The following is a 6,990-nucleotide window of genomic DNA, read 5'->3' as shown; positions in this document are numbered from 1 at the left end:
CAGTAATTCTAATTATATAGTACTGTTAGGAGAGTTCTGTTAATTGCAGCAGAAGGCTTATTATATTCCTGCCACTCACTAGGTTCTTGTTGAAAAAGTAGCCACCAGATAAGAAATAGATGATACTAGGAGCTTGCATCTGCAGAAATTGGGTCTCCCAACATTTCATTGGTTTTCAGGCATAATCGTTTAAGCACATTACTTCCCTAATACACAAAACATGCAATGATTTCAGATATATGTGACTATACACAATCCTATGATATTTAGGATGCAGGAGAAAATATTTTGCATAATTTTTATTGGATTATGTTTGAGGGGTTTCTACTGGAAAGTTGTCTATACCTCAGTGGAATGTCTCATATCCATATGTATTGTGGGCAGTACAAACTAAACTTAGTTAAAAATAAACAGAGATCATAAAGTTGGAAATTCAATGTGTTAGGAGGGCCTGAGAGGATCTAGGGTGATGGGTATGTCTAAGATGCACTGTATACATGTATATTTTTTTCAAAAAATAAATAAAAATATTATTTTAAGGACCTAAATAACTGTCTTTAAAGGAGACTTTATGAAATGTAGTTTCCCCCTGGCAAGGGGTAAAGAGACACTTTATTGTTGGTTATGTTCTTATACCAGTCAAGGGCAGAGAAAACAGCAGTACTTTGTTTATCCTAGCTTGTGCCTGGCTTGGTGGCCAAAAGTATTTTATGCCTAGGACTCATAAAAATCAAACCAAACCAAACAAAATTAAATCCAGATGGTGCAGCAAGGAAGAAGGAAGACAGAGACCTGTGGACGGCCATGCCACCCACAGTCCTGCCCTTCATTGCATGACACAGGCAGACCATAGACACCTGCTTTCAACAGGCCACCAAGTGAGGATGCAGTATATCATCCAGGAGCCTACCAACCATGTGGCCAGACCAGCAACCTGTAGCCATGGTGAGCTCCCATCATGAGCTCCTGCTGAGGGCTATTTCTGTGTCCATGGCTTCAAGATGACAGGGGTATGTGTCATTGCCCATGGATCATATAGCCTAACAGGTATTCTGACATACATAGTTAAGATTAATAACATATTAAAAGCAACTTATTTGTAATTTATTGTGTTAAATGAATTTCAGTTACCTGTTAACAGTACATTTTCTTTTCCCTTCAATAATATGAACTATATGAAACAGGAAGAATGGCAATGTTTTCATGATGCTTACACAAATAGCTTTATTATTTCATGTAGGAAATTTTGTATTCATATAACAGTCCTCACAATTTATGCTCCTACAGTTATTTCAATTTGAGAATAAACATGAAGTTGCATAAACAATTAAAGTCATCTAATAAACTTTTACTGAAATTTAGGAAGCAGAAAACTCAGAGAGCAAAAGGCAAAATTCCAGTTATTGCATGTAATTAACCCAAGATTAAGAGAATTATTTGTCTTTTCACAGTGAAAGCTTAGTGATGCTCTAATTAATTTGGAGGCATTGAGCTTAAAGAAAATTATAGGCTTTCAGGAAAGCTAACTCTGTGAGACAATTTTATTAGTATAGATTTTTAGACATTTAATCAGATATCTGTAACAATGAAATTGTAGAGTCTGTGGTGTGAATCTCTATAGTTGAGAATTTCCATCATATGTGTGAGGTCCTAGCTTCAAGCCTCCATAACACCAAAATAAATAAAACGAAAATAGTAAGATTATAACATGTAGGTAACTCATTATCACTTTAGTATGCATTACCAAAGGTCCTGGAGACTACATCTTACATATTTATCTCATTAAACAGTTAACAAATCACCTAATGTATTTACCCTTTACATTAGGAGGTACCTTTAATAACTCAATTTTTCAAAAGAATAAACTGAATGTTATGGAAATAATATAACAAATGATATCAATGAGGTATAATTTAGACCTTGCACATTGGAATCACCAAGCTTATTTAACAAATAAAAAAGACCAATTGAAAAAGTAAGAGTTGTAGAAGATGACTGAGAAGAGAAATGTATAAGCACTTACAAAAATGCCAAGAATATGCAAATCAAGAATAGAGGATGTGGAGAAACTGATGAAGTTTGTAATTCATCAGATATATGGAGGTCAAGAAAGATAGTAGCCATCAAGAAAGGTATGTAGACTGACAATTGCCACTCTCCAATATTTGCAAGGGAAAAAATGACTTTCATATTAAAAAGAGAACTTATCTTCTGGTAGCTGTCTTCCTCAGAAAAGCATCCTTAATGGTGAGAGAGAACTATATCTCAGGAAACCCTTATTAGTCCTGATGTTGAGTGTCATTGGATTGAAACTGGGTGGCACCAAGCTTCACTTCTGCAGAGTGAGGGAAATCCCTACTGCATTCAAAATACCCAAAGGCCAGTATGTATACAAGTTTTCTTGCAAATATTTTGAATAATTTGGATATTAACAAAGTAAAATTTAGTGTGAGAATTTGAGTTTTGAGTGCACAAGTTTTATCTATGATGCCATTAACCACTTGCACTCTACTGTACACAATGTGGGTTACATGAAGTTTGCTGAAAAATAGACATCTCAGTCTCAATTTCTTGGTTCAGAAAACAATGGTATTATTCATGAAATGGCATGTTCAGAGATTAGAAGACCATGTCTTGAGATATCAATCAATCAATCAATATAACTATAATATTTAAAGATACCATTTTAGATTTCATTCTCTAAAAATAAAACCAACATCCCTTACTTCCTGCAAAGAATGAAGTATACATTCATGGACACCATGTTGTCTTCCTGTTGTTACTTATTTCTTTGATCCTGTATTCCCTACCTAAAATGAAACATAATCCTGAATATTAGTCTCCATGTAGGTTTTGAATTTCCTTCTTCCACTCATTGTGATTCATTTGAGTATGACTTAAAGCTTCAACACTCCATTAATATTCTCTCTACTCAATGGTTGCTGAACCCTTCTGAAACTCCTAAAACTACATGACACCATTTATACAACTCTTTCTTCCTTCCAAAACTGTATTTCCCTGCTTATTCTCAGGAAGCTCTTTTCAGTTTCCCGTAGATTTCCTCACCTTAGGTTATTTCTTTCTTGTCTCATTTCCTGGCCCATTTTATTTTTATCTCCAAATGCTACTGTGTTTTTAGCTTTCTGTAATTTATGTTGTGACATTTACCTAACTAAACTACAAGGAAAAGGAAAAACCCATTTTATAGTATGTAGCTGAGAATCAGTTAGCTTTTTTAGTATGTATAATATTGGACACTGTGGATCTATCAATACTCTGAGTTCTGTGACCAACAGTATGTTTTATTAAAATTGGTCAATGGATGGCTGCACTTATGAAGAGGCTGAGGGAAGGAGAATATTCTTCTTTGATTGTCTGCCTTCTGCCATGTGAGAGCACAATAGAAAGTTTTCTTAGCCCACAAATCATGAGAAATCAGATTTCTATTATTGATTATCCATTCTCAGAAATTATGTGTGACATCACAAATAAGATAGGACTATGTTTTGGAGAGCTATATAGCTATGTTTATTTATATTTAGCAAATTACCAAGGCTGGTGCAGAGGAAATATTTTAGTAGTTAAAGTAATCACTTTTCAAGCATGGAACCCTGAGTTTGAATCTCAGAACCCAGGTCAAGAGAGCACAGCATGGTAATTTGTGCTTGTATTCTTAGTGCTGGGGAAATTGAAACAGGCACATATCCATGGTTCACTTAACTAGCCGGTTACCTAATTGCCAAGCTCCAGTGAAAGACTCTATCATAAAACACAATATATAGGTTAATCAAATGGGGTGCTTTTCCCTGGAGAAGACTGTTTCTCCCACTGTCAGCATTCCATAGTAGTCAATAGTTTTTTTTTTTTTTTTTTTTGAGTAGGGTTGAGCCTTTCTGAGCTTTTCTCTATCCACATTAGAATGTGTATTACTGTTGTCTTTGTTCAGACTATGTTTGGGCAGTTTGTTGATTTGAGTTTCTGGGTGCAGCTTAAAAAATTGCTAGAAAACACTATCTCAAAAAAACTCTCTGATCCTCTGTCTCATAATATTTCCCTGCCTGTCTTCATCTATGATCCCTGAGCCATAGGACTGGAATGATTTGGAAATGTTTCTCTTGGGACTTCCTAAAAACAATGCATACAAGTAACATTAAACAACTGAGCAGGTCATTTTTCTGCAATTGGGAATTTATCTACAAACATACAGTATATACACAACATATATGTACACATACAGACACACACATGTGTGCGTCTATAGGTGTATGTAACAATTAATGAAAAGAGATGTCATACATTTAAAATAAGAGCAGAAGTAGTTTATGAGAGAATTTGGTAGAATGAAAAGGGGAAGAAGATGATATAATCTATTATTGGACCATTTTGGCACTGGTTTGGGCCTTGAGTACAAACCTGAGCCTGGCTTGAGTTTCTGAAGCCCTGTGGGAGAGCCTAAGCATGGCTCAAGTTTTGAGACTTGTCTCAGTCACTTCATTATTGGGGTGACTCAGCAAGACCTGCTTTGCCATTGGCCCTGTCAGTCACTTCATACCTCCTGTCACCCTTCCCCTCCTCCTGTGTCATCTTACCCCACCCAAAATCCCCTTCCATATGTTCTGAACTTATATAAGCAAGAGGCTGATGCCATAAAGTTGAGTTCCTCTTTGACATACTCCGGGCACGGGTGTACTTCTTTTGAGCCATCAACACTCAGGATCCCACTCAGCCCCAGAGAGACCCTGATGGGACTAGGATCTCTCTCCTCTAGCCTGGACCAGCCAGAAAGGAGTTGGCAATCTATAAATTAAAGAAATACAGTAATGACATGAAAACAACTCCTGAGTTGCTCTACAGCCTCCATGTATCTGTGCACATGTGTATACCCTTCATATACATTATCACACACAAAAAAATGAATTAATAGGCAAACTTGGATGTTCTTTATCTTTTAAACACTATGAAATAATTCCTTGATAAATTGCTATCTTTCTGAATATTCTACACATCATAAGTAAATGGGATCCTCCAAATGAGGAAACTTTTGTGATTGGCAAATGTTATACTTAAGACATTTGCTTTTATTCACACTTCATTAATAGTAGTCCATGATATACAAATGTAGAGTGTTATGACCTCTTTGAATTTCATGCTCACTATTTGAACTATGATGAACACCTTTAAAGTATTCAAAGTTTTCAAAATATTTATATATCCAATTAGTACAGAATATCTACCATAGCCAATGAATATAAACTATCTTATTCATGACTGCTTCTACTGAGGGTAATAAAGATTTGGACTCTCTAGTTATAGATAAAGAAACAAATTGGCATTGATGGGTCTTTTCTATGAAGGTATTGCCATAGTCAGAGAGTAGTAGTAGTTGGAAAATCCAATGTTGATTAAAGATCACAGTTAAATACTGTACCCCTGAACATGAATATTTCTCTTCTATGTCATACTTTTGATGAAAATTACACAGGATGACCCATGTAACAGAGGATAGGACACATGACACTGATCTTGCTCAGAATAACTGTCCATTTATGTGACAGAATCAAAACTCAGAGACGTTTGCCAAATTTCAATGCCCCTGATTTCCAGTTTCTGACACTGTTTTCAACTTAATGCAAAGAATGGCTGTTCAGCTAAGACTCAAATATTTCTTTAATATGTCCCATAGATGCAATGTCTTAGGGAGAGAAATCTTCTCTCAACTTCTTGAGTAATAACTTCAGTGTATTCTCTGCTCAAAGTCTGACTTAGTCCAGTGTTCCCTGTTAATGGACCTTTGAATACAAGTCAATTATCTATAGCTTGCGAAGTGCTTAAATAAATTAACTTGCTGCATGAAGGAGGAAATGAAGTAGAAAATGGTAATGCTTAACCTTTGAACAGTAGATGTTACGGTGATAAGAGACCCTGCTTCAGACCAATGTTTAAAAGATTTAGGTTTCTAAATTGAGGAAAATAGTGTCACTTTTTGTTCCTTCCAATGGAAAATAAAGGAGACAAATATTGTTTTGTGGCTGGGGGAGAGGAAAAACATTTAAAAAAGGAAAGAAAAAATAAGCATACCATAATGTAATGTAGAGAAGAGATATTTCAACTTTAAAAAGGAAGGTATAGAAAACCCAGCTATGAATTCAAGAGATTTATTGAGACCAGAAATTTGATATTCCATCTTTTCTAATTGGCTTACTCATTCTTTAAAGTTGATTTATTGTCATAATTTGGCAGCAACAAAAACCTATTGATGGAGTTTTATTAGCTAAATGCTTTTGATGGCTTAATTTAAGAGTCTTCTTTTATATATATATAGACTGAAGTGAATGAATTGTTCAAACAAACATCAAATGGAAAATCTAGGTTCTTTTTCAGAAAGCTTTTTTTCGGACTTCTCTGTGTCTCTCTAGTCTACACATTCAATCAAGTCTACTTTTAACATCCATGCTTTCTAAAAGCACTCTGGGCAAGATCAACTTGTAAACTGAATGAAATTACTTTTTACCTTCAAGTATAACTATAAAGTGTATTGAAAAAATGTTCTAAATAAAGAGTGGAAAGTCAACATATACACAGCTAAGAGCTCATCTTAACCTTACCTACAAAACCTTTACTTCTTTGGAGAATGGGGCTAGAAGGGGACTTCGTGCTTCTTTTTCATGCATAAAAGCTATACACATCCCACTTGACTTTATAAGTCCAAGGCAATCCTGGATAATTCAGCCTGAAGTATTCTGTACAAAAATGCACATTATGTTAAGGTAAGTAAACAAACTTAAAGGCCAAAAAGTTAAATGGCTAAAACAGAATTCAAAACTCATGGAAGCAGCTTGTATGATATACATTCAGTTCACTTGCCTATTTATTTTGTAGAGATTACATGCCAAGACCAATTCTGAGTAATTTTTTGGATGGACTGGGAATTTGAATTAAGAACTTACAAACATATTGTTGTGATCAATTCTTTGGAAGAAGGCAAGAAAA

General features: G+C 35.1%; 1 non-coding gene across 1 annotated transcript; it reads left to right on the top strand.

The window, feature by feature from the left end:
- The first annotated feature begins 584 nt into the window (after nt 1-584).
- On the top strand, nt 585-727 carry LOC116071776. Its single transcript, XR_004111143.1, has one exon. It is a non-coding gene; the product is annotated as a small nucleolar RNA SNORA48 (small nucleolar RNA).
- The last annotated feature ends 6,263 nt before the right edge of the window (nt 728-6,990 follow it).

This window comes from Mastomys coucha, unplaced genomic scaffold (assembly GCF_008632895.1).
Source record: "Mastomys coucha isolate ucsf_1 unplaced genomic scaffold, UCSF_Mcou_1 pScaffold22, whole genome shotgun sequence".
Lineage (NCBI taxonomy): Eukaryota > Metazoa > Chordata > Mammalia > Rodentia > Muridae > Mastomys > Mastomys coucha.
This window is presented reverse-complemented; position numbering and strand designations above follow the sequence as displayed.